This window comes from Mus musculus, chromosome 4, assembly GCF_000001635.26.
Source record: "Mus musculus strain C57BL/6J chromosome 4, GRCm38.p6 C57BL/6J".
NCBI classification, from domain to species: Eukaryota; Metazoa; Chordata; class Mammalia; order Rodentia; family Muridae; genus Mus; species Mus musculus.
The window spans coordinates 125,895,756-125,922,846 of record NC_000070.6 but is presented as its reverse complement, the minus strand read 5'-3'; the positions used below and the strand labels follow the sequence as shown (position 1 = coordinate 125,922,846).

Sequence of the window (27,091 nt, the reverse complement as noted above, 5' to 3'; positions counted from 1 at the left end):
GTGTCTACATTTGGGTCCCTGGACCTTGTCCTTGTCTGCATCTGGCAAACTGGAGCATCATTTGGCCGTGCGAGACATCTTCCCCATCCTTTGCAATCAACACTCTGAGCCTTTGCTTCCCTGAGGTCAGGGCTAGGGTGGGCTGATCTCCACTAGGCTGGGCTGAGGTGGGGGTGTACGGTGGGATGCAGGGAAGAAACGGTTCACTTCAGAGGCACTCCCTAGTTCAGATGTATCTTCTAACTTCCTCAAGTTTCAGGCCACACAATTAAGGCCTTGCTAATAAGCCATCAGTCTTTGTCCCACAAAGAGCTCGGCAGGCCTCCCTCCTCCTTTGGGAGGGGATCAATGCCTTATCTCAGCTGGGCCTCTGTGCTGGGAAGGAGGGAAATGAAAGCACTTAATTAAGGCGCAGAGGAGCGGAGAGGGAACCAGGCCACGCCAGACGCATCATCTCTGGGTCCTGGTATTCATCCCCTTCCCGCCCAGCCCCGCCCCTGAAGACAGCATGCAGCTGCAGATTCCAGGGAGACTGCTGCTTAGGGGGGCCTACTGAAGCCATAGCCCTGTGTGAGGAACTCAGGATGAGAAGGTGAAGATCAGAGACTCTCAGAGCCCACCTACAGCTTGTCCCCACGAAACCCACCCGACTTTTCCCTGCCTAGTCCACTCCACCACCGATTGGGTCTGGCCCTGGCTGTGGGCAGCGAACTGGAATCTCGAGCTGAGGGAACTCTGCCATCCCGGGCATGGATTTCGTGTTCTTTCAGGTAAGAAAAGCTTTCTTGGCCTCATTTTCCTCTTGTGAATGGAATGCTTCTTCATGCTTCAGCAGGGAAGGGGCTGTGTGTGCTCAGCCATCCACAATTCCTCTCTAGGTCTTGGATATAAAATGCTTTCCGGAGGCCCCGTGCTTGAGCACATGATCACCAGCGGGTGGCGCTGTTTTTTCGAGGCTGTGAACCATACAAAAGGTAGGGTCTTGCCTGGAGCGGCGATGAAAACCTTACCTCCTAGAACTTTGCAAAGTTGGAAGACTCAGTTACCAGAAAGAACCCTCTAGCCTGTGTGAATTCTCCCTCTCTTACGCGAGTCTCTGTCCTCTGTGGGCCTGCCTGGTGCCTTCAGAGACCCCGCTGCCTCTGACCTTGGAGAATCCCTACCACTGGGGCTCCTGTTTAACTCTAGCCTTTCACATCCATCCCTTGGACAGCAGGGGGCACCTTCTTAGTTCTGCGACTACCACAGGGCCTGCCTGCATTGCGGAGGGCAGATAATAGAGGATCCATAGAAATCTCGTTCCGCTTCCCTCGCTCTGGCTGCTGCGTCCCATCCTCCCAAGCAATTTCAGCGCAGCAGGAGCGCAGGTTGGAAGGCATTTTTTGTGCAATGGTCACACCCAGCATTGCCCTGCTTCTTTACCACCCAAGGGGACAGGAGTAGAGGGACGGAACAGGATCTCTTCCTTTAAGCACGCTAGGCAAGTGCTCTGCCACTGAGCCACATCCTCAGCTGGATAGCTTGAAATCAACTTGGGTAAGAATATTCACACCAGGGCCTTTGGCAAGTGCTATAGATGACTACTCACTGTCGCATCTGTTTTCCAGCACACCACTGAAGTGGGCAACACTCACCCTGTGGGCATCCTTTATTGAGGGGCTCAGACACTGCTGGGTATGAGCCAGGTGGTGACACTCATCCTGCCGGTGATCCTTTGTTGAAGAACTCAGGCACCACTGGGTAAACTGTCTTCCTTTCTGGTCCCTAGTTGACAAGGACATTTTCCTTCTCCGTGGCATGGCCAGGCCTCTGTTCGCACAGTGATGGCTAGCCAGTGGATACATCCTTGTATTGGATTTCTGTCTTCTCCAGTTTATTTGCTCTAGCCACAATGCTTATTTCTATAGACACATACTCTCCATAGACCGTCTTTTTGCAAGCTATTCTCCCAGCGCAATCTTGGACTCTCCCCTTAAGTACAGGCTATGTCTGTTTCCCCTGCCCAGAGTGAACCCTTTCTGTGCTTTTGTTCTTTAAATTTTTCTAGTCCTGTGTCCAGGTGGGACTGTACAGAGTCTCCCCCTAGCAACAACTCCGATTTTCTTTCGAGCACCTTCAGTGGGTGTGTGGAAAGGATTTAAAAATAGTCCGTTGATTTAGGGGGTAAAAGGAACGTTTTTGCGGTCTGAGTCTCACCTGTAAGTCTGGCCTGATACGCTCACTGCTTCCCTCTCTGGCTGATTTAGTTTCCATTTGCGAGTGTAACCACCACCTGTGTTGCCTCCTGTGAACTGTGTTTCTCTCGCCATTCCCCAGTCACAGCTGCCCAGGAACCTTAGCACCCAGTCCCGGGCCGTTGATCCTCCAGTCGTCTCGGCAGCTCTTTCCGGAACATGTGTTATACGTCTTCATTCCTGGCTTCTAACTCAAAGCTGCTCAAACTGTGCTCACTGACATATGATCTGTGACTCAGTTTCCTGTTTTCAGTGGATGGATTAATTGCGTGGATTGTAATTACATGAGCGGGTTTGGTGACAGCTGGAAAGATTTCTAGTTAACCGGGTCGTGGACAGTAGCTATGGAGGGCCAGTGCTTGTTGCTTTGAGGTAGTTAGATTGAAAAAAAAAATCAGGTTGAACAGAGGGCAGTGTTCTCTCTGTCCCTTTCCTAAAGAACAGCAGGATCAGAGGGCTTAGCAGGGACAACTATTTATTAATCAGATGATCTTAGAGAGACTACATTATTCAGGAGCAAGCGCTGGCAGAAGAGGAAGCCAGAGAGGTTTGAAGAGGGTGAGTGACTCAGTGATGCTCCATGGCTGACTTTGAATATGGAAGAGGCCGTGGACCAGGGAATAGGGCTGGCCTTCAAAGATGGCTATGACCAACAAGTAAGTGGCAAGGACACGAGGGCTTCAGCCCTATAATTTGGCGACAGCCTGAAGGACGGTGGACATGACTCTTCTCATTTCGATTCTAGCTATGCTCTCAGTAGAAGATCCGGCCAAGCCTCAGCCTGGACTTCTTACCTGAGATAATAAATAGGTATTATTTTAGACTGTGTTAAGTCTGTGATCATTTGTTACGGCAGCAGTAGGTTACCTATATTCTCATGGAGGGCTGTATGAGCACAAGAAAAAAACAAAACAAAACAAAACAAAACACCTTCAAACCACTGAGCTTTCAGGGCCTGCCTGTGGTAGCAGCCAAGGATGGGAACACCGATTAATACAAGATTCATTAGCTGCCAGCCCCTCTGCAGCCTGGAGGCCAAGAGAGGGAAAGGTTAGGAAGCATGTGAGGACAGACTCAATAGGGATGAGTGTAGTATCAGCTATAACAAAATGCCCAAGACTGCACATTTTATAAAGATAAGAGGTTTTAGAGATGGAAATTCCAAACAGCATTATACTGGCTCTGGTGAAGGACACCTCGGGTGAATCACAACATGGTGGAATCAGAGGAGTGACCCTGTGGAAAAATAGGACGCCAGGTCACTGGGAAGGGCCATTCTTACTGCTGTAGAACGTCACACATAGTAACTGACTGGGTTCCCTAAGATCTACCTTAACTTCTTCCAAGAGTGTGGCTCCTCCCCCATCAATGGCATAATTCTCCATTAGGACCTACTTCTTTTGTGTGTATGTATATGTAGGCGTGTGTGGGTGCACATGCATGTGTGTGGAAGCCAGAGGACAACCTCAGGTGTCATTCCTTGGGAATATCACTTGTTCTTTTGGGACAGGATCTCTTCCTGACCTGCTGCTTGCCTGCTAGGCTAGGTTGACTGGACAGTGAGCCCCAGGGGCCCCTTTGTCTTTGCCCCCCCCTCACCCGGTCGCTGGGATTACAGATGTGTGCTTCCATGCCTGGTTTCCTTGTGTGAGTAATAGGGGTCCAAACTCATGCTTGTGTGGCAAGCACTTCCCTAGCCGAAGGCCCTGCTTCTTAGAGGTCTTCCCACCTCCTCACTGCCAGCCTGAGGATGAGACCCTCAACACACAAACTCTTGGGGAATAAACCATATTCAAATCACTGCAGGTGCTCAACTGAAGTGGGACCACCATCTCCAGAACTTCCAGAGGCAGGAAAGTGGACCGAGAAGAGCCCTGCAGACAATGAGAGGTCCATGCGGAGCATCACACAAGCCAGATAATGGCCGAGCCCAGGCCGGAACCTCAGCCTCCTCGTATGTGCGGCGTGGGTATGAGTGGAACGCTGCACATGGCTGTGCCTGTACCACATGTGTGAGTGCGCGGGCACCACATGCCTGCTTGTAGCTGGCTCCTCATCCCCAGCCCCTGGACCTCCAGGGTTAACGTTCCGCTCAGGCGCTGGGAAGTGCAGCCACTCCACGTTGGTAATTGAAATCAATTTCTCAGCCTTATCTTTAGGAAACCTATATAGTGTAGACTGTAATCTGAAAGCTTGAGCCCGGGCAACTTTTAAATGAAAATCCTCTGCCCTGGAGGGTGTGTGTGTGTGGGGGGGGGGGAGAGGAAGAAAGGAACAAGTGGCTCGCTTCTTGTCACAATTTCTCAAGCACAAGTGGGTGGGGGTGGGGCTCTTGCATTTTTCTTTGGGCAGTTAGCTATGAGCGTGTGACAGGGCACTGGAGGATCTGTGAGTGCGTGTGTGGGTGAAGATGTGAGTGCTGGTGGGGTGCAGTAGTGTGCATCCATTTTGGTGATGAAGTGTGTATGCGCATGTGTATATGTGTGTGTGTGTGTGTGTGCACGCACGCACCCAAGACTGGACACGTGTGTAATGACCAGCTTTCTGTGTTTGTCTTTGCCTCTAGACCTGGGAGCTTATGCATGAGAGAGGCGGGAGATGGCTGTAAATATGTATGCAGATGCATGGGATAATTCACAGGCTTGTAAGTGACCAGGACACTGATACATGCACATGGCACTCATTTCAGAGGGTGTCAGCCAGTGGGCCATCACCTCTGCATTCTCCTGGTCCCAGAACAGCTACTCTCTTTGCTACCTCCAGTGACTTTATCACCTTGCCATTCCCTCCTCAACACCCCCCCAACCCCCGACTTTCCTGTACCCATAAGGAGAACTGGCCTCCCATTGGCTACTCGAAAGGTTTCACCATCATCCTTCCTGTTGTCTGAAGCCTCCCCAGCTTCACTAAGGAATGGCATGCCAGTATGCAGGAAGCCTTGGCTCAAATCTGCAGGCCTGGTCACTGGGCATCCCCTATTGGTCTCTACGAAGGTGGGGAACGAGGCAGGAGGGTGCTGAGACCTCTCCCTGAAGCCTCAAGGTAGGGCAGAGAGCAGGTGCATGCTCCTGGGTCACAGCCCACGAGGGTGAGGGCAGCTCCTCCTTTTGTCGCTGACCCCTACCCCAGCAGAGGGTTCCCGGCTCTCCTTGAAGCCCCATGGATTTCTCATTTGAAGTCAATCAGCCTTGAAATCCTTGCCCGTCCTGCAGAGTAATTGTGGAGCTGGTAATCAATGCCAGACACTGCTCAGCTGCCCAGGGTGGGGGTGATGGAGGCACAGCGTCCCTGGGCTCCAGCTAAGCCTGGAAGAGAGAGTGACAGCAGGATCAGAGGGGCCCAGCCCAGAAGCAGCCTCACTCCGGGCTCAGACCTTCAGTTCTGATGGGCAGAGACTGGGAGGGAGGCAGGAGGACCTTCTGGCAATTGCCTTCCAGGGGCAGAGTGGCCAAGGTAGCAGAAGGAGCATGCACCTTACTGGACCAGGGACAAGCAGGAAGTTGGGAGTGGACACAGAGTCCACTCTATGGAAAGCCAGAAAAGCAGCATTTGGGTCTGTGATGACTCATCATTAGCATGGAGGGTCTGAGACCCACACCTCTACCTGCTCACTTACTTCAGGTCCCAGAGGGTCCCTGGACCTAATGACACATGTTCTGGTAAGTGGCAGAGACGCTGGTGTATCGGCAATGGTGGCAGCAGCTATGGGTTGAGTCAAGGTGATAAGGCTGAGGGGGCAATGTGGAGCTGGGGGACTGGGTGATTAGAGGAAGCGTGGGGGTGACTGGGGAGGGGAGGCTGAGAGGGCGTGCCCGCGGCTGAGGTAGTGGGGATGGCTGGGGTGTGGGGAGGTACTTGATGGTGATTGTGGCGGGGATGATGACGGTGATGGAGAGCAGAGCAGAGCAGAGGACGAGGACGAGGACTTCTGGGAAGGAAATCAGAGGAAGTGTGTGGACTCAAGGCTGTGTGGGACCACTGGGCACAAGCCACAGGAATGGAGGAGGGGGTTGGATTCAGAGCTGAGACATGCAGGAGATGGCCGAGCTAGACCTGATTTGGTCAGGTGGGGGAGCTGCAGAGGTCTTAAAAATGCCTAGCAGCTAAAGTTGGACAGTGGGTCATCTTCTCAGTGGCCACATGTGCTGTAGGGAAGCTCAGATCCTCCAAGGAGCTGGAAGTAGAGGCATGGACAGACACAGCAGGGGCAGGGCTGTTCTGAAGAGTGTGGGTGGCTCAGGACAGAAGGCACAGGAACGATGGCTGCCACTGAGTGCCACGGGCAGGAGGCACAGAGACCTAGAAAAACAGAGGGGGTAGGCAAGATGGCTCAATGAGTAAAGGTGCTTGCCACCAAGTCGGACGACCTGCATTCAATCCTCAGGACCTACACAGCAGAAAGGAGAGAACTCGCACAAGTTGTCCTCTGACCTTCGCAACCATGCTCTGACATGTGCACCCCCTACACATAAACAAACAAACACACAAACAAATAAATGTAATAAAAAGTTTTAGAGAAATGGATGGAAGGAGGGAGAAAGGAACAAATCAAAAGATACTCAGAGAGGGCAGGCAGACACACAGCACAGAGACAAGCACACACACAGCACAGAGACAAGCACACACACAGCACAGAGGCAGGCACACACAACACAGAGGCAGGCACACACACAACACAGAGGCAGGCACACACATAGCACAGAGGCAGGCACACACACACAAAGGCAGGCACACAACACACACACACACACACACACACGCTCATGCACAGACAGACAAGGACATACATGACCACATGAGTCCAGCTCTGGGTTGGTGCAGTAGGAAACACATCCTCACAGAGAGAAATGCCAATGTTTATCCTCCCTCTTTACTCGATGGATAAGCATTAGACCAAGGCAAAGTGGCAGAGCACGGGGCTGGCTGAGCAGAGCCGCCCTGTCTACCAAGCACCTGCCCATCAGGCTGGGGGATTTTTGGGAGATCAGTGGGGTCTTGGAGACCTGCCTTATTTCTGGGCCTCTGATGTCTGTCCCATGCTGCTGGGTAGTGTCCTGGCACTGTGGGTGGGCTTTGCTGGGGAAGGCTCTGTTGGAGGGAGAGAAGGAAAGAGGACGGAGGGAAACAAGTCACAAGTCAAGGAGGTCAGAGGATGCCCTCCCAACCCATTGCTCTTCTGACCCATGTGTGGCAGGGACGCAGCTGTTCTTTCTCTCCCTGGGATGCTTTTTGAGGCATGACCTCTAGAGGGCACTGGACCCGGAAAGAAGGCCCCCTGGAAACCCCTGGACAAGCCCAGTGTCTAGTAGCAGCTTAGGGGGCCAGTGTCAGGCGTGGGGTGACGCTGTAAGTCAGATCATTTTGGTGCATAAAATCTGGAAACATGAGTCTATGAATTGTAATCGAGCATGACGAGATCTCATCAACAGAAGTAAATATGAAACGCAAGAGGATGGGACGCGCAGCCATTTTCTGCTCTTCACCCATCCCCACTCTGTCTGCAGATCCTCTCCAGTGTTATACGCCACACATACCATATCAGCCCTGTGCGGCTCTGGAGGCCATTTGACCACTGAGTTCTTCACGTTCCTGCTTAAGGACCCTGTCAGTTGTCTGTCTTCCAGCCTCGTGGCTGACCACTCTACCTTCACTGTTTGGCATAGACTCTTGGTTGGAAGAATCTCGAGTCTAATTCTGACGCCCACTATAGGCCTGGAGCTGGTGACAGACAGTACCTGTTTACTGTCTGAGTCTTGCTGAACACTGTCCCTAGCCTGTCTTCTTGCAGACATGCTGAGAGCCTTTGCTACATTTAATCTGTAAGCTCCAAGACGGGGCTGGAGCAGACTGAATTTTGCAAATTTATTTGGCCCCTATCAGTTTTGTTCTTGGTATCAGCGTCTCCTGGCTTTAGCCTGTTTCCCTGGGACAATGTTGGGCTAAGGTTTATAAGCCTAAGTGGAAGGCCCTTGGGACTCTAGTTTGGGAGGCATGCAGAAGTGTCACATCTTTTTGAACTTTTGAAAGGAGCAGTGACTCATGGGCAGGGAGGGAGGGAGGGAGAGAGAGAGGGGGGAGGGAGGGAGAGAGAGAGAGAGAGAGAGAGAGAGAGAGAGAGAGAGAGAGAGAGAGAGAGAACATGAATGAATGTGGTACCAGAGCAGTGGTCACTGAGCACCTCAGAGTGGCAGCCTCCCTTATTTCCCATTGGGCAGAGTACAGAGCTCACCCTGCAATCCTCTTACCCAGGCAGGGCCACCAACAGACTCACTTGGAAAAGGTCTTGGCTTCATGCAAGGATAACAGGGATTCCCCGATTTTTACATTATGATCCTACAATCCCATTGGGGGGAAACACAGCTCATGGAGAGGCATACTCAGGGGCATGCGCACACATATGCATATGTACTCTGCATGTAGCCACAGGTGCATCATCTGTTATAATCACAGGCAGAGCCCAAGCCTCCCATGCAGACCACAGAGTCCCAACTCCCCCATGCACACCACAGACAGAGCCCCAGCCAGTCCCCATTCATGTCTTGAGCGACCCCCCCTTCTCACATGAGGGGAGGAGCTAGGAACAGGACAGCCTCTTCTCTCTCTCTCTCTCTCTCTCTCTCTCTCTCTCTCTCTCTCTCTCTCTCTCTCTCGGCAAATGGTCTACCACTGAGCTGTAATCTCCATTTTTCTCTTCCTTTTTCTTTTGAGACAGGGTCTTGCTAAACTTCCTAGGCTAGCCTTGACCTCTCTCTGGATGGAGCCAAAGCTGGGGCTTGAAGTTGGGATCCTCCTGCCTCACTCACCCTTTCAAGTAGCTGGGATGGAAAGCTTAAGCCAGCGGATGGGGGCATTTTAGAAATTACGTCTCTTAATCCAATGGCTCTGGGTTAATGACAAGGAAGATCTGCCTGGGTGGACCTGGCCGAGTCAGGTGAGGCTCTGCAGGTGGAAGAGGGGTGGGGCTTGTCTGCCATGAGCTCCCCATATACAAGCAAACATGGTTTCAGGGGAACTTGGAAGAGGAGCTTAGTACAGCTTGATCAACGTCTCCATTGTGAGAGGCTGTGTTAGGTCTCCTGGCCCGTGGACACCATAATATGATATTTGTTATTCTAAAGTGTTGTTCTGTGGAACTGAGCAATGCAGTAGCAGAACACATACCACAGTATCCCATGTGACCAAGGCACATAGCCATAGACAGAAGCACTCATTTCTATGCAGGCATCATACATGCAGACATTCATGTATCCACTTACACACTCATTATAGGCACACATTTACACACACTATAAAATATTCACACACATGAATATATGTAAACATAAATAAATATGTAAATGTTCTTAGATGTACATGTATACATCTCCTAACATGGATGGAGGCATGTAAAATCTATGCAAACATTCCTATTCACCTGAACGCAGTTAGGGAGGGTGCCTACACATGTTCACACATCATAACAGTGACAACATGCTGGTTGCTTTGTGTGAGCTGGCCGCCGCTCTGAGTTCTTCAGGCCTACTAACCCAACAAATTGATAACTACTCAGATGCATACATGTGGTCTATGCACTCTGATCTGTGTGACCAAACGTCTGTAAGATAACACACTGTCCTGAGACACAAAGGACAAGGGAAAAAAGCTCTCAGGTACAACAGGCTCCCTGGTTGTTTCTGGGGAGCATGCCCTGCTCCCTCTAGCACCTGCAACTCAACCCAGGCACTCTCACACTGGTCCAGATCACCCACATGTACATCTCAGTTTCTCCACTAGGTGGCGCTAAATTGGCACCTTGAGTTTGATGGGCAGGCCACTCCCACTTCCATTGGGTGTGTGTCTGAGTGGGGGCAGGGCGGAGTTTACGTCTTGGGTGAGGAGAGGAGCAAACACTACTGGCCATTATAGTCCCATCTTCCATCTGCCCTTTTATTTCAACATAGTCCAATATGTCCTTGGAATCCCAGCTCCCGGGGCCATTGCTGCTGTCCTCAGTCCACAGCTGAGAGTGCTGGCCAGTCCTGGTCTTGCCTGACAAGCCCCTGCCAAAGACACCCGCTCAGCTTTTACTAATTTGTTTTTAAAAACCCTTATGCACCATTCACTGCACCCAAGGGACTGTCCAAAGTGCCTCATGAGTGTCAACTCACGTGGTCCCGGTAATAAGACCTTAAAAATCTTTATTGCTATTTATTTATTCATTTATATTGTGTGTGTGTGTGTGCGCGCGCGTGCGTGTGCGTGTGCGCGCGGGTGCCCCTGAAGCCAGCTGACATGGGTACTGGGAACCAAATTTGGATCCTTTGAAAGAGGAGCAAGTAGCTGAGTGATGGCTGCCTCCTGACCCTTAGGTAGGAACACTGTAGCGAGTGTAGGATCAGAGTTGAGGTAGCTTGCCCAAGCTCACATAGCCCATAAGTGATGGAAGGATAACCATCCTTCACCCCATTTCAGAGACTGAGTAACCCAGCACCGACGTCAGCGGGTCGCTGGCCTTGAACATGGAGGTCAAGCCTAGGGGCAGTTTTCTCCCTGGAGCATGGGGTGAATCCGGATGAAGGCTTAGGCTGTTGATGAGTTAATGATCTGCGACAGGAAACCCCCTGCCCAGTGCTGCTTCGGCTGCCTCTCCATAGGGCTTTCGGGGCCCCAGAAGCCACTTCTTGGCCAAGGGGGCGCTGTTTTTAGGGCTTTCGTGTGGAATCTACAGAAAGGACATAAAAGGCAGGGCCGGCTCACAGCTGATACCCCGCTGTGGGTGAGTCTATAGACTCAGACGGCGGAATGGGCCTTTTACAAGATACACAACCCATTCTACACTCAATTGCATCCCATAAATCAGGTTAACCTTTTCAGCGCGGCTCGGGGAAAATTAATTACTCATATCGGAGCACATGACCTTTTTCCTGGCCAGCACGAGGCAAGCCGCTGGGGAGTGCTGGCTTCCTGTCCTTCGCGTTACAGCAGCCTGGCCTCCAGGAACCCACCCAGGGCCACACAGTCAGCCAGGGGCAGCAGCTACCTGTGGGCTTGCCAGAGATATTTCCACGGGGTTTCCCAGTGTCCTTTAACCCCAGCAGAGACTGTGTTCTCATTAAGCTACCCACAAGGTGCATGTCAGGAATGTCCTCTTGGGGAGTCTGGCTTCACTGGGGAGGGGAAAGGACAAATGGTTAAAGGTTCTGTATTGCCTCCTGAGAGACCTTCCACAGAAACCGGAGAGAATCCAGCCGAGCTTCTTTTGGTTGATTTCCCTAATAGAGTCTACCGCTGGCCTTGTAGGTCAGTCCACAGCGTTCACAAAGGGCCGTCTCCCACCCAAGCAAAGCCGACATCTCAGCAAACGGCGGTCTATCACCCGCTGAGTAGACAGCCACGCAGGCAGTTTGCACTGGAATTTACATTTTTCTTATGCAGCTCTGGGGAATAAGGGTAAAAGGGGACAAGTCCTCTAGAGACTTCTAGAGACTTCTAGTTCAGCTGGGACATGAGACTCACAGTGCAGATTTACTGAGTAGGTGAGGCAGGCTCTCAGCCAAACCTGGAATAGTTTAGTTCTTTTTTTTGAGACAGGGTTTCTCTGTGTAGCCCTGGCTGTCCTGGAACTCACTCTGTAGACCAGGTTGGCCTCAAACTCAGAAATCCGCCTGCCTCTGCCTCCCAAGTGCTGGGAAGGTTTAGTTCTTAAAGGGCCGGTCAGCGCATGCTTGTGTGCGTGTGCGTGCGAAATCATGTGTGTATGTATGTATGTATGTATACATGTATACAGGTGTACATGCATGTCCAGGTGAGCATGCACATATATGTGTGTGTATGTATGCATGTATGTATGTATGTATGTATACATGTATACAGGTGTATATGCATATCCAGATGAGCATGCGCATATATGTGTATGTATGTATGTATGTATGTATGTATATATGTATGTATACATGTATACAGGTGTACATTCATGTCCAGATGAGCATGCACATATATGTGTATGTATGTATGTATGTATGTATGTATGTATACATGTATACAGGTGTACATTCATGTCCAGGTGAGCATGCGCATATATGTGGAAGCTAGAGGTCAAGCTTCGTCCACCTTGTGCTTTGAGACAGGTCTCTCATTGGCCCAGAGCTCTCCAGACTGGGTCTCTCATTGGCCCAGACTAGGCTGGCCAGTCAATGAGCTCCAAGAATTTCCATGCTTCTGCCTCTCCAGAGCTGGGACCACTGTGCCTGGCTTTTTACTTGAATGCTGGTGACCAAACGCTGATCCTCATATTTTCCAGGTAAGCACTTCACCAAGAGAGCCATTTCTCCGGCCCTCCATTCTTTTTTTTTTTTTTTTCCTCTTTTTTTCCCCAGTGCCTGTGATTGTCGTTTGCTGGCAACATAGGCAAGGTATTTTGGGAAAAGTAGTCCTTTGATCGTTATCCCGACCACAGATGCATGTCCAGGTGAGGATAGGGTGGGGGAGATTCAGTTTTGCCTTTGAGCCCGAATAGCTTTTAAAAAGTGAAACCTGGCTCTGCTCCTGGGGAGACTACCTCAACCTGGAGCGTTCATTTTGTTGTTCTTAATCAAAGTGAGAGGCAAGGCATTGTAAGAGATGCTGCCTCTCAGAGCAGCCGTGGGGAGTCACGGGATAATGCCTGGAGAGTGCTTTGCACGGTGCCTGGTACTTAGCAAATGTTCATTAAACACCAACTGTAGTAATTACCGCGATCAGCTGCCAGTATGACTCTTGGCGGCCTGGTGAGCCCAGTTCTGAACCCGATCTGGAGGAAGTGTGCGCTGTGGAGGAAGTGTTTCAGAGCTCCTGGAGCTGGGTGTGCGGGTTCACGCTCGGGGGTCCAGCCCTTGGGGGATAGAGGCAAGATGGTGAGTTTGAAGGCAGCCCAGTCTACACAGTGAGCTCCATCCTTGGCTTGGCTATGCCACAAGACCCTGCCTCGAGCTGGAGAGATGGCTCAGTGGTTAAGAGCACTGAGTGCTCTTCCACTCAGTGCTTGAGGTCCCGAGTTCAATTCCCAGCAACCACGTGGTGGCTCTCAACCATCTGTAATGGGATCCGATGCCCTCATCGGGTGTGTCTGAAGACAGCTACAGTGTATTCATATACATAAAATAAAGCACGCCTAGGAAAGTACATTGATTGCCAGTTAGCTTGGGTCTGCAATGAGGTGTTTGTGCCTCTGATCTTGAGCAAGCAGTAGTGTCTCACTGTCTTGGTTCTGTCAAGGAGAAGGATGCTCAGTTTCTAGCCCTGTAAATAGAGGAGGCAGGCCTTCCTTCTTTCTTCTCACTCCCACAGTGGGTTGGTGCTCTCGATCCCACCAGCAGGCTGCTCGTCTGGAGGCCACCTGTGCCCCGAGTCTAGGGATTCTTGGGGTGAAGGTGAAGAGCTAGATGAAACCAGAGGAAGTGTGGACCACAGGTCTTGCATGAGAAGATGCACGGAGGGGCAGGCCACACAGAGCGTTAGAAGATGGCATAGGTACAGGATGCCAGAGAGGCAGCTGGGGCACGGTGGGGCTGCTGGGGGCAGATGAAAGCCCAATTAGAAATGGAGGGGACTGCAGGGAGGAAGCAGACTGACATCTGTCATGAGTCCCTGGTCCCATCTTCAGCCCACGTGACCCCATAGCTTCCTTTAGTTCTTGTTGCCTGCATTCCCGAGACTGTGAGATGGACTGACCCACAAGGAGCCAGTCACATCCTTGAGTTCCAGACCTGCATAGCCATGAGGAAGCAGTGGCCTTACCCTTGGATAACTGTAGGAGCCTCATTTAGCTCACACCAACCCTAAACTTCTTCCTCTATCATTTGCCTGAGAACTGCCAGTCATTCTTAAGGGCTAGTGCCTGCACCCATATTGCTGAGACTCTGTCCCAAGCCATGGCTGATTGGACTCAAGCTTGGCTGCTGAGATTTTCTGTCTACTGGCCAGCGAGGGCCAGTTTGTCAGTGGCAGTGGCACTGTGCATGGGGGAGTAGGGAAGAGTCCCCTTTGGTTGTCAGGTGCACAGGGAAACTGAAGGGCAAGTGGAGGTTCCAGGCCAATGGAGGGGAAGGCTTCTGTTGGCTTTCCAGTCCTTTGGCGGCGGTTGGGCCCTGGTTCTGCACCAAACATCCCCATATCCTTGGAGCAGCCCACTTTACTGGGTTCTGTTTTGTCCTTTGGGCTAGGTGTCTGGCAACTTGAAAAACATTCCTATAGCTGTTAGGTTGAGGAGTGTGTCCTGGCCATGGGGGAGGAGATGAGGGACAATGAGGGGGGAAGGAAAGAAGGGTGAATGAAGGAGACCCAGTTTCATGTGTATGACTGTGAATGCCTTCGGAGGTTGAGAAGGATAACTTCCGACCTGCAGGTTGTGTTTGTGTGTGTGACATGGCCAGGAGGAGACTGAATGAGACTAAATCTTGTGTTTAGGGCTGATCAATAGTTTCTATCACTTCAGAGATAGAATATGGGAGATGGGCGGCGGTCCCAGGGGAGAGAACAAGGAGACCACAGAGATGATTTTAAGTCCATGGAGACAGGATAAGGCTTTTCCTTTTGATCCCAGGTCTGAACCTCCAGCTGAGAATACTGGGAGACAGCAGGACCATGTGACACAGAGCCTGCCCTTGGCCTTCCCCATCTATGGCCATGTTGTACAGCCAGGAGGAAACTCTCTTCTAACCCAAGGGGTCTTTTCTGTGGGGATTGCGTGGAGCTCAAGAAAAGCCCCGTGGTTTATCAGGCACTGACCTTTGACCTGCCTCTTGCCCCTTCAGCCCCAGACACACACAGCCACACGACACACAGACATACAGACATGCCTTCTCTATCACACACACTGACGTGTAATAAAGTTACAGGGAAACACACACATATATAGACATACACACAGTAATCCTTTTGTAACCATAGACACTTAGGCACACTGAAACACAGGCGTGGGCACACAGTGTGCATAATAACACAGAGACACCTGCACGTGTGTGGGCGGACACCAACACAAAGATCCAGACAATGTACAAAACACGAGAGCAGAAGGATGCACCGTGACCCTGAAATACACAGACACCCACAAGCACTGACTGGTGCAGATGACAGACATGCCTGGTCACAGACCTCAGACACTTGCGGACATGCAGAGGCCGCCTTGGTCAGCAGATATGCATCATGAACACCCATGTGCATGCCAGGCACATATATGTCCACAGGCATAACACCATGAAGACATGGCCTGGATCCTTAGGTGGCTCTGGTAGATAGGGCTCAAACTGGCTGGGTCTTGAGAACCACTCTCCAGGAAGCTTTTCCTTTCATACCTGGAGAAAATACCGCTTAAGGGTGGGAATGGATTGTTCTGCATTGTTGGTCCCTGCAGCAGCATCTGTGCTTAGCAGGCTCCTGGGAGTGGGAGGGAAGTCGTTCACTTGGCCTTCAGGGGTGGGGTGGGCATGGTGGGATTCCTGGACAGGGCCAGCACTGAGGAGGGCCAGGCAGGTGTGTGAGGAGCAATAGAACAGGGGTCCATTCCAGGCTGAGGAACAAGCCTGGCTTGCCTGGTACAGAAAACAGGGCTTTCTTGGGCCTCACTGGGGCTAAGGCTAGCCCTTATTCAGAACCACAAGTCTTTAGTTTGAGCCTGGGCCTGGAGATTTGACAGTGACTGTGTTTGTGTGTACAAGTGTGCATCCGTGTGCATGCACACATGCGGGCATACATACTTATATTTGAGCACATGCCTGAAGTCATGCCCATGTGTGTACTGCTTTAAGCGTGCAAATGCACGTGTATGCACATGGACACACACGTGTGTAGGCTTGGTGTATTTGTATGTGTGTGTACTAAGATGTGCCTATGTGCATATCTGCAGGTCTGCGGTTGTATGGCTGTGCATAGACAAGGATGCTGTCTTCTGAGCCTGCCAACACTGCTGTCGCTGTGTGTACCTCAGCCTGGGGCAGCTCCAGATGTTGTTCCAACATTCCTTATTCACTGCAGAAAAATCAAACAAACAAATGAAAAATTAACGCCATTGTTAGTCAGGGATGCCCCCAAGCGGCTGAAGCTGCCTCCAGCCAGCCCAGCTGGCGCAGATGGTGGAGGCTCCAGGGCTCACCTTGGGCCTTGGCACCAGCACAGATAGGCTCAGTGGTGGGCTGGAGAGAGGGGGCTGTTGTGGGTTGCTAGGTCCAGGATGCGACTAGGAAAGCTGTCAGGGCCTCAAGGGAGTGTCTGTCTCTTCTAGGCCCAAGCATCTCCTGTGGTTTCAGGGTAGGAAGGCAGGATGAATGAGGTGCCTAGGATATAACAGCTAGCAGGTACTCACTGGGCAGTGTTAGCCTGGCTGGCGTAGACATACGATTCCTTTATACTAACAGCATTTGGCAGAGCAGGAAACTGAGGCTCAGAGAAGTTGCTTAGGCTTCTCATTGCTATGAAGCTTGTGTGTTGAGGCAGTGAGGCAGCGGGCCATCTCCAAAGTCCCTTCAGCTCGGGGACTTCTCACTACACTGTAATACACGTGGTGATGAGTTAGAGAGGGCTGCAAAGTTTCTGCCATTTTCCCCATGGCATCTAGTCTCCAGGTTGTGGATTAGGGCTGGGCTTAGAGACTTCCCAGGGCTGGCTGTGGCAAGCCTCACAGCTTCTTAACCTGTCGGGAACCTCTCTTGGAACTCCGAGTCACCACATGGGAGGTCCTGTGATCTGAGGCTGTTCTCTGTGCGCAGAAGGTTGTGACTGAGCCAGCTGCTTGTGGTACCAGGCGCGTGAGGAGTCATCTTGGACCTAGATTAGCTTTCTCTCCCATGGAAGCTGCCATTTCTGTCCTAGTGGCTCAGAAGAAAATTACCCAGCTGGGGACAGCCTGGATTTCGCTCTTTTTTCCTTCCTTCCTTCCTTCCTTCCTTCCTTCCTTCCTTCCTTCCTTCCTTCCTTCCTTCCTTCCTTCTTTCCTTTCAAAAGAAAAAAAAAGATTTTCTTTTATCTTTATTTATGTATGCCACAGAAGCCAGAAGAGGGTGAGAGGGTATCAGATTCCCAGGAGCTAGGGTCACAGGCTATTATGAGGTATCCTGTGTGTGTGCTATGAATCCAACCCCAGTCCTCTGTAAGAAAAGCAAATGCTTCTAGCTGTTGAACCTTCTCTCTAGCACCAACACCCTGGATTGAGCCATAAAATCATGAGCTATGACAAAGCGATTGTGCCTCAAGCCACTTAATTTTGAAATAGCTTGTTGATGCAGCAATAAAATCTGGACCAGCATCTCCCCTCCCCAACTCCCCCCCTACACATATACATACCACATCCCCCACACACATATACACCCCTATACTCCCCAAACATCCTCCATCACACATACACACTGCCACACACTCCTCACAATCACACCACATAATACACTACCCCACCCTATTCCACAAATAAATATACGCACCACACTACACCATACCACACCACATCACACCACACATACATGTGCCACCCACAAACACATATACATACCCCTCTCTCTCTCTCTCATTCTCTCTCTCTCTCTCTCTCTCTCTCTCTCTCACACACACACACACACACACACACCACATCTCTCCAACCCTCCATAAATGCACACACTTAGAGAGACAGACACGCAGTAAGGCCCCCCAGCTCCCACCGCATTCACAAACGCTCTGTGGTCTTCCTCTGACCTAGCATCGCCGTGCTGTCTTCATGCTTTCCAGGGCGGGAAGTGCTCACACCCAGAGAGGAGACAATGGCCCCTCATCAAGCAGCTGAGACCGTTGTTTGGGAATTTTTCTCATTTGAATTCTCCCCAAGAATCAGGATGAGTAATTTCATACGGAAATGCATAAAAAACAATAATTACTGTGGTTGTGTCATAGTAAACATTTCCGCCGAGTGGGTCCTCTGCATCCTTCGGCACGGCTATCGAATCTGCTCTTGCCTTGTGCCTACAGCCCAAGAGCTGGGATGGGGGGTATACGCCCCCAGGAAGACATGGAATGTACTGGATAAAGGGAAGGAGGCTTTTGCGGGGGAGGTCTCTGAGTTTCTATCCAAGAGCCGAGAAAGGTTACCTTAGGCCTAGCCTCCAAATGCCCTGTACTGCTAGTTGTCTGGGCCATGTGGATGCCAGTCTGGGTGACATGTGCTTTCCTGTGTATGTGTGCTCATGATGGGTGTGAGACAGTGGGAGGGGAAAGTTAGGTTATGGGTGTGGCCGTATGTGAATGTAGCTATGGCAATGAATACCCATGTGGTAATGTGTAGCAGTGTGTACGTCTCTGGTGACTTCATAGGCCAATGGATACACACGAGAATATATATATGTGTGTGTGTGTATATATATATATATATATGTATATATGTATATATATATGTATATATATATATGTATATATATATGTGTGTGTGTGTGTGTGTGTGTGTGTGTGTGTGTGTGTTTGTGTGTGTGTATATGAGGGTGGCTGGAATGGGGGAGACCTGGATTTGTGCCTCAGCTCAGGACTGAATGGTCCATTAACTTGTCATGAATGGCAGAACAAATGTATTCATACATATACTCACATGCATGTGAGGGTGCATGTATGTGTGCACATGCATGCCACAGGGACTGTGTGGACCACATATATTGGCAAGAAGCCATGATTCTGTTGCAGTATGAAAGGGTAGTATACAATTTGCCTGTAGGTGAAGGTCATTTCCAAGGTCAGGCAGGAGGTGCTTAATCCTAACCATTCAAACATCATTTCTGGGCATCAGTATTGTAGATCCAGGGAGGAGCAAGACAGGGAAGACCCTGCACTGTTGGAACTATAGTCACATAGCAAGGACAGAGAGGAGCTAATATCATATCCTAATAATTATACCATCGTAAGTTCCAGGAGTTGCTATGAAGGCAAAGAACCCAGGGCTGTTTGGGACCCCACTCTTCTGATGTAGCCTGAACAGATCAAAGCTAAAGAGGGTTTCTCTGAAGAAGTCACTCTAGACTGAGGCAGGGACCAGGCAGCAGAGAGGTGGGAGACAGTGTGGTAGGTAAGGACAAAGAGGACAGCACATACAACCTCTGAGGTGTCACAAAGCAAGTTCCTGTGAGGAAACACAGGAGAGGCAGGGTGGGAGATTAAAGGGAACACCAGCTATCTGGGGCCTTCTAGGACAGGCAAAGGTTTGGTCCTGAGGTGAGCATATGGGCTGTGCCAAGGGCCTACCATCAGGCTGCAGAGTGAGTTAAGGAAGCAGGCTGCGGATGTGGTCCCCAGGGCAGCGGTAAAGCAGGAGGAAGGGAAGAGGGCGCAGGAGCATTTCGGGGTGAGAACCAACAGCCATGGATGAGGGGTGGTGCCAGAAGTGAGACAGGCGTTCGAGAGACTCTCAGGTTGGGTCCAGCTCCAGTTTGCCACAAGAGCCAGGGATGAAGAGCGTTCAGCAAGAGGAGCACCAGCTCCAGAGATGGGAGGATTCAAAATGCTCTTGTGCACAAGTTGGGCTGGGCACTCATGCATGTGCAAACCCCCAGAGGCTGGAACAGACCAAAGTCCGGGGTTTGGAGGGAGACAGGGATTGAACCAGAGGGGAGTAAAGATGTGTGTGTGTGTGTGTGTGTGTGTGTGTGTGTGTGTAGTTCAGGTGACAGATCTGAGAGGGGGGTCAACTTTCACTGCCTTAAGTGTAACAAGCAGAGTAGGTGCAGTGAACCGAACTCGACATTGCTTCGAGGTATACACACTTATAAGTGCACACACTACTCATGGCAGCAATGTCTATAGGAGCCAAAAGGCAGAGTCAGCTCAGTGTCACCCGTGGACAAACTGTGGCCTTTGGGTGCAATATAATATCACTCAGCTTCAGGAAGGAAGGACATTCTCATATCTGCTCTCACATGGAGGACACTTGAGGATGCTGAATAAAGGAAGCCAGTTACCCGGGGTGGAGAGAAGGCTCAGTCGTGAAGGGCACTGGCTGCTCTTCCAGAGGACCTGGGTTCAATTCCCAACACCCACATAGCAGCTCACAACTGCCTAAAACTCCCATTTCAGGGGATCTGACACCCTAACACAGACAATGTAGACAAGAACATCAGTGTATATTAAAAAAAATCTTTAAATGGAAAAAAAAAGTCAGACAAAAAATGACAAAGCCAGGGCCAGGATTTGGCACACAACACGAGGACCTATGTTTGGATCCTCAGCATCCACACAAAGCATCTATAACTGCAGTGCCCTAATGTTGAGGTGGGAGTCAGAGGCAGGGGAATTCCCAGAAGCTTAAGGAGATGGTGTACACAGCAAAGAACAAGAGACTCTGTTATCCTGCCTTCCCTAAGGTTGTCCTCTGACCCCCGAGCATGCACACTGAAGCACATCTGTGTCTGTATTTCAATACATGAACACAAACACAGAGAGGGGGAGAGAGAGAGAGAGAGAGAGAGAGAGAGAGAGAGAGAGAGAGAGAGAGAGAGAGAGAGACACTGAGAGGAATGAGAGCAAAGGGGAGGGGGAGGGAGGGGGAGGGAGAAAGAGTACGAGCAAGCTCAAGAGTGAGAGCACAGAATGCTTCCATTCACATGGAAGATCGACTGTCATCAGATTCATAGAGAGCAGAACACAAGGTTCCAGGGGCTGGGGGGAGGGCACAGGGAGTCATTGTCCCAGGGATGGCATTGGAGCGGGGGCTATGTTAATGTTCAGGAGATGGATGGTACAGATGGTTGTATAACAACGCGAACACACTTAATGCCACTGAATTACACAATTAAAACTGGCAAATTGTATGTTATGATATCGTAACACAATTAAAAAACTAAGATCCCAGGCTGTGGAGCCAGCTATTTTGCTATCATTTCTTGGATGTGCAGCGTAAGGAGGAGGGATAATTAGCAGAGCAAAATGCAGGCGTTTGCTCCAGTCAGATGCCACCTCCTAAGTCAAAACTATACTTTGAATTCTAATAAGAATGACTAACTCTGCCTAGGAGAGGTGGAAAGAGAGAGTCAGGATGGGCTGGGTTTTGGAGCGTGAATAGAAGTCTTCAAGGAAGACAACTCAGAAGGAAAAAAGCCAGACAAGCAAGAAGAAATAGACTTTGGATGAGAAATGAAATCCTAGCTCACTCATTAGCTGCGTGAGCTAAGCATATGGCTCTGCCCTCAGCCTATATATTATGTTTAGTGGAACAAAGAATGCTGGAGGGTTGCTGCAGAGATCGGCCAAGGGGCTTGCGCAGTGTCTGCTAGACCAAGGGTTCAAGACGCAGTGAGCAAAAGTTCTTGCTCATGGGTGTATTTGTGTTCCGAAGTCAGAGGCCAGCCAAGGGCAGACATGATTGCAATGTGGTTAGGGATTCTGTAGGCTCAGTCAAGTTCACGGGAGGGCAGAGGCTTTCCCGCCCCACCCTCGGCTTGCTGCACTCATGGCTTTGACCAGTTTGTGATGATTAATTAATTAAGCAGAAGGTCTGGGTCTCTCAGCTGGCTCTGTGGAGAGGTGTGGCTGAGGAGGGAGGTCTCTGGAACCTTCCCTGTCTGCTGTTCCCAAGAACGAGCACCAGGACCCTGAGAGACTCCGGGGCAGAACTCCAGGGAAGCTCATTGTACCCTGAGTCCCTCCTGTCAGTATTTGTGTTTAGAAGTCAGAGGCTGACAGGGTGGCAGCATGGTTAGGAATCCCACAGGCTCTGTCAAGTTCATGGGGCTCTGACCCAGCCACATCCTCCCTGAGGTGACCTTAGGGATATCACAAGAAACATCACTGCTCTGAGCTTTGATGTTCCCATTGGTCCTGTGGGGACTGCAGGCTGCCAGGGCTGGGTAAGTTTAGATGAACTAATAGCTCCGTAGGACCCTTGGCTGCTTTTGGGGACAGCATGACAGTGAAGGTGACTTTTGGAGGCTCACTGGAGTCCTCGAAAGGCTTTAATCCTTTTGATGGCCCAGGCTCATTACCGCCAAGGACCGGGTCTGGAGGGTCTTTGTCAGCTCTTGGTTCACTCGAGGATTCAAGCCCAGGTCTTAAAGCGGGTGCTGCAGCTGGAAGTGGCTAATGTAGAAGCCCTGAGAGTAGAGCTTGTGGTCTCACAGCCCCGACCTCTTCCATGGGATTCACAGAAATACCTGTTTTCAGACTCTGGACCAGACCCCCTGAAGCAAGTTTGGGGGCACCCCTCAAAGCGGGTGCTGATATTTGAAGTCAGATCCTCTGCCAACACTCCACCCTCTTGTGCACTCTTGGAGCTGCCCCTGTGTCCCAGCTGAGAGGGTTGGCAGCAGGAGGCACAGCCTAGTCTCTCTGTGACTATGGCATGGGAGGGGGTCTCTTTTCCTCAGCCTCAGCAGCAGGGTGAATGCCAGGGATATGCATAGCTCATTAGCTCTTCTCTGGGCTTCAATCCCTCTTAATTAGTTTTGCAAAAATTATTCATTAAAAAAAAACCCTCAAATTCATTACAAATCAAACACAGGTCCTTGCTAAGTCTGTATGTGTAAGTGTATGTTTGTGAATGTATATATATATATGAAGGTATGAATTCATGTGTGTACATGCATGTGTATGGAGGTCAGAGGACAACCTTGGGTGTTGTACACTGGCTTGGAATCTGCCAGTTAAGCAAGGCTGGCTGCCCAGCAAGTGTCAGGGATGTGTCCGTTTCTACCTCCCCAGCCCTGGGATTATAGGCAAATACCAGCATGCCTGATTTCTTTTTTAAATGTGGGTTCTGGAATTGAACTCAGATACTTGGGAGAACTTTGCTGACAGGACTATCTTGCCAGTCACATGTCCTTGCTGACTGTGTGGGTATAGGTAAGTGTACATTTGTACCCACATCCCAGAGTTTTGGCTTATTCAGGTTCCTGAGCCCAGGACCCACTTCACAGGGTCCCAGCTGACAGTCTTGATGACAAGGGTGGACTATGGTAGACTGGTCCTGGCAGCTGAGCAGCCAGGGAGACAGCAGTGGCCATTAGTGGTGAGGACATAATAAGGCCAGTGTCTGGTCCAGTGTGAGGACTGGAAGAGACTGTCAGGATCCCCTTACATGTCTCATGCTCTCTGATCCCCGGTATCTCTAGGCATTAGATCTCCTGTAAATGGAATTATAGGTTGTAAGCTGTCTGGTATGGGTGCTGAGAACCGAACTCAGGTCCTTTGCAAGAGCAGCAAGTGCTGCCCACCTGCCCACCCATCCCTCCAGACTTCTTTATTCTATATCTCCTGGTCCAGTGTCTCTAATCCTCAGAACTCTGGGTTGACATCCTCAGGCTTCCCTCCCAAGAGAAGCTAGCAAGAGAGCTGACTGAAGGCTGGGGCTGGGGGTGTCCAGAGATCTCAGCCCTAGAGTCTGGACTACCTCCCCTTCCTCTGCCAGCATCTCCATCCTCCCTGGGTGCCTTCCCTGCTGGGAGCAGCCCCGTTTGGAGCCAAGTAAATTTATGGCATAATTCTGCATGGAAATGCATGGAAATACTGCCAATTACCATCAAGGCAGAAGGGGAGGCTGCGTCCTCCATGCCCTCCTTGGCCTGCTGTCTGCTGGCTCCCAGCCTCCCTGAAACCACAGGGAGCTAGGAGCCAGCCTGCATGGTCCGGATTATCGGAGTGGGACATTTGTATAAAACTCTTGATTCGTCTCACCTGGCCCTGGTGGTTTGTGGCAGGAAGGGCTCCTTCATATTAAACTTGAGCAGATCTGGAAAATGTCATTCCCCAGCCTCAGCAAAGCCGACAGCTGATGCGATTTATCTGACTGCGGATCAGTTCATCAAACTTGGGTAGGACTCAGCCGCTGGAAAGACTGGGGTGTGTGGGGGTGTCTTGGGGGGAAGTCTGATACAATCGGGCCTGTTTAAAATGCAAAGGCTCAGGAGATTTAGGAAATGCTGTAAGGAAAGGCTTTGGAGTGGTGGTGGTGGGGAGTGTTTAGCAGGCACCAAGCCAAGCTGGTGGTGGTGGGGGCACCAGCTGGCCAAATTCCTTCATCGAAGACATCAGAGGCAAGAGAGTGGGAGCTGTGTACTCTTAGCATTCGCTCTATGCTGGCCACATGTGCTGGGAGAGCCTTGTCCTGTCCACAGAGGAAGCAAGCTCTGTGTGCTTCTGAAGGGTTGGGGTAAGAGCAATGTAAAGTCCTGACCCATCTCTGAAAACCTCACAGTCTAAAAAAAGAGGCAGGCAGAGATACGGGAGTATGGACGGTCATGGCATCCATGACAGGATTGTGTGAGAGTCTCAAGGTGTTGGTAAGAGATCAGGGTGGGAGAGGGTCATGGTGAAGCACTTGGACCCTGGGCCCTGAGGTCAGATGAGCTTGGACCAAACCTGGGTCTTTCTCATTTGTTTGCCAGCTGTGTGTCCTTGGGTGAGACTTGTCCCTTCTCTGGTCCTTACTTCCTCACTTGTGAGATGGAGAAACGATTGCTCTCAAGAGGAGGATGGATAAACACTGTATATACGATACTTGGCAAACTGTAAGTGGTTAGGGGTGTGTGTGGGTGTGTGTGGGGGGGTATCACATAAACAGGAATCTGTGAAGGCTGGGGAGGAAATGGTGAGGCCATCAAGGCTTTGACAGATGGGAGCGACGTCATCTTCATAGACAGATGAAGGAATGGGTCTTGATAGTGAGGAGGGACAGGCATGGGATCTGGCTGTCTGATGTCACAGTTGCCACCACAGCTCCTGAGGGGACAGAAGGGGAGGTCCCCAGGATGGAGTGCCAGGCAGGGGCTTATCTCTGAAGAACAGCTCTGTCTCCTCTGTCATAGCAGCCTCTCTCTACCCCTCCCCCTTTCTTCATATGGCTTTTCTCCTTCCATGAGTGTTTAATCCTTTGGCCTGAGCTGGGTTAGAGACCAATTTCCTGCCACCAGTCAGCAATGGGCAGCATTGAGACCTGATGGGGAAGAAGGGACTCTGTTTTATCCCTTTGGGGTACAGGGTTTTATCCTGGCTGTCCCAGGCTGCCCTCTGTCCCTGCAGTCAGCTATGCTCCCAGAAAAGTGGGGGAGCGATGGGATTCTAGTTCCTGGATGGAAAAAGAGCCAGAGCTGGGATGGGGTGGGAAAAGCTGGGATGGAAGGAGTGTGTGGGGGCCAGGGGGAGGGGAATGGGAGGGGGAGGGATACAGAAGGGGGAAGGGGAGGGGCTGTGTGGGCATGTTCTCCTAAAATAGGTCATTGATATTCGTGATCCATCTTACTCGTGGCAGAGCAGGAAGACAGAGGCCCATGGGGGACACTGAGGCAGCAGCTCAGGGAGCACCAGGAAACAGTACGTGGAGGCATGGCTCTGGCTGTGGCAGGGCTAGAGCTCTCTCCAGGCTTTCAGTTTGGGGGTGCAGGCTATTGGGTACCCTCAGCCTGGGCTGGAACACTCTCACTTCAGAGGCCTAGGGTGACTCTGGAGGGCAGCCTACCTACTCCAAGAGATCAAGCCTTTGGGTTGGGCACCATTTTCAGGGGCTCTTCACGTTCCTCTCACTTTAGCTAGACACGAAGCTGCAATTAACTGGAAACTTATTATATGCCAGACTGTGGGCCAGCACTTAATATATATTAATTTATGTAAGTTTTTATCAACTTGAAGAGACAGACTTGAGGAAAATTAACTCTTCTTTCCCCCTGAGCACATGGGCTCTGAGTGGCTGGATAATTGCTCAAGGTCTTATTTCAAAGTCACCTCTACAGAAAATCCTAGCTTGGTGCTGAGGCCATGGCTCAGCGTGGAAAGTACATTTGGCAAAAACACGAGGACCCAAGTTCAGATCCCCGGGACTCCTGCAAAAGCTAGGGGTGGCCATGCACTTGGGCCATGCACCAAGGGTGTAGAAGTGTAGTGACAGGCAGATCCTGGGGCTCATTGCCAGCTGATCTAGCTGATAGACTGGGAGAGAGAGAGAGAGAGAGAGAGAGAGAGAGAGGATACTGGGGTCAACCTCTGACCTTCATGTACATGTGCAAGTGCATACACCACACACACACACACACAGAGGTACAGACACATAGACACATACACAGACACAAACACAGACACACAAAGACACACAGATACACAGACTCAGGACTCAGACACACACACAGACATAGATACACATACAGAGACACACAGGCACACAAATGTACACACACACACACAGACATAGACAGAAACACACAGACATAGACACATACAAAGACATACAGACACACACAGACACACACAGAGACACACACAGACATAGACACACACAGATATACAGTTACACAGACACAGACAGACAGACAGACAGACACACAGAATCTTACCATCACCTTTTCTTTTAGCCCCTCTCTCTCTTCCATCCCCACCCTACCCGCCCAGGCTTCTCTGCCTCTGGCTGTGTTTTCTTTTTGAGTTGTTTATTGTCTCCCTTCCAGTTAATGTGTAAGCTCCTTGGCCCAGGCTTTGCCATCCCATTTCCGCAGTGTCTCCAACAAGGAATCCGTTTGTTGAATGAATGAGAATGAATGAATGAATGCATGAATGAATGAGTGACTGGGTACTGCATGGCTAATACTGACAGCAAGGATTCCAACCAGGTGTCTGTTTCCAAAAATCGCTACCTGCTCGCAGCCATTGGGGACTGACCAGGGGACTTGCCACTGTCAAGGGCAAAACAGGTGAGAGGGAGGGACAGAAGCTTACAGAATGAATAGCATTAAATCAGAGAGACAAAAATATAGACCCCAATCCCTCCTGCAGTTAGTGAACAGAAACAGTGACCCTTTTAGTACTGGGACAGGGGGAGGGTGGGGAGGGTGGGGAGGGTAGGGAGGACTGTTCCCAGCTCTTCATCTCTTGGGTCAGAAGACTGACTGAGACCCGGGAGGGATCTGCTCTCTGCCTGGAGA

The 27,091-nt window shown here is 50.7% G+C and overlaps 1 long non-coding RNA gene across 1 annotated transcript in view; it reads left to right on the top strand.

Annotated features, from left to right (window-relative positions):
• Window positions 1-443: 443 nt before the first annotated feature.
• 2610028E06Rik (RIKEN cDNA 2610028E06 gene) overlaps window positions 444-27,091 on the top strand; it is a 34,553-nt gene continuing 7,905 nt past the window's right edge. The window contains exons 1-2 of the long non-coding RNA NR_015560.2: window positions 444-770; window positions 879-974. This is a non-coding gene — a long non-coding RNA (RIKEN cDNA 2610028E06 gene). The remainder of the gene's footprint in view (window positions 771-878; window positions 975-27,091) is intronic.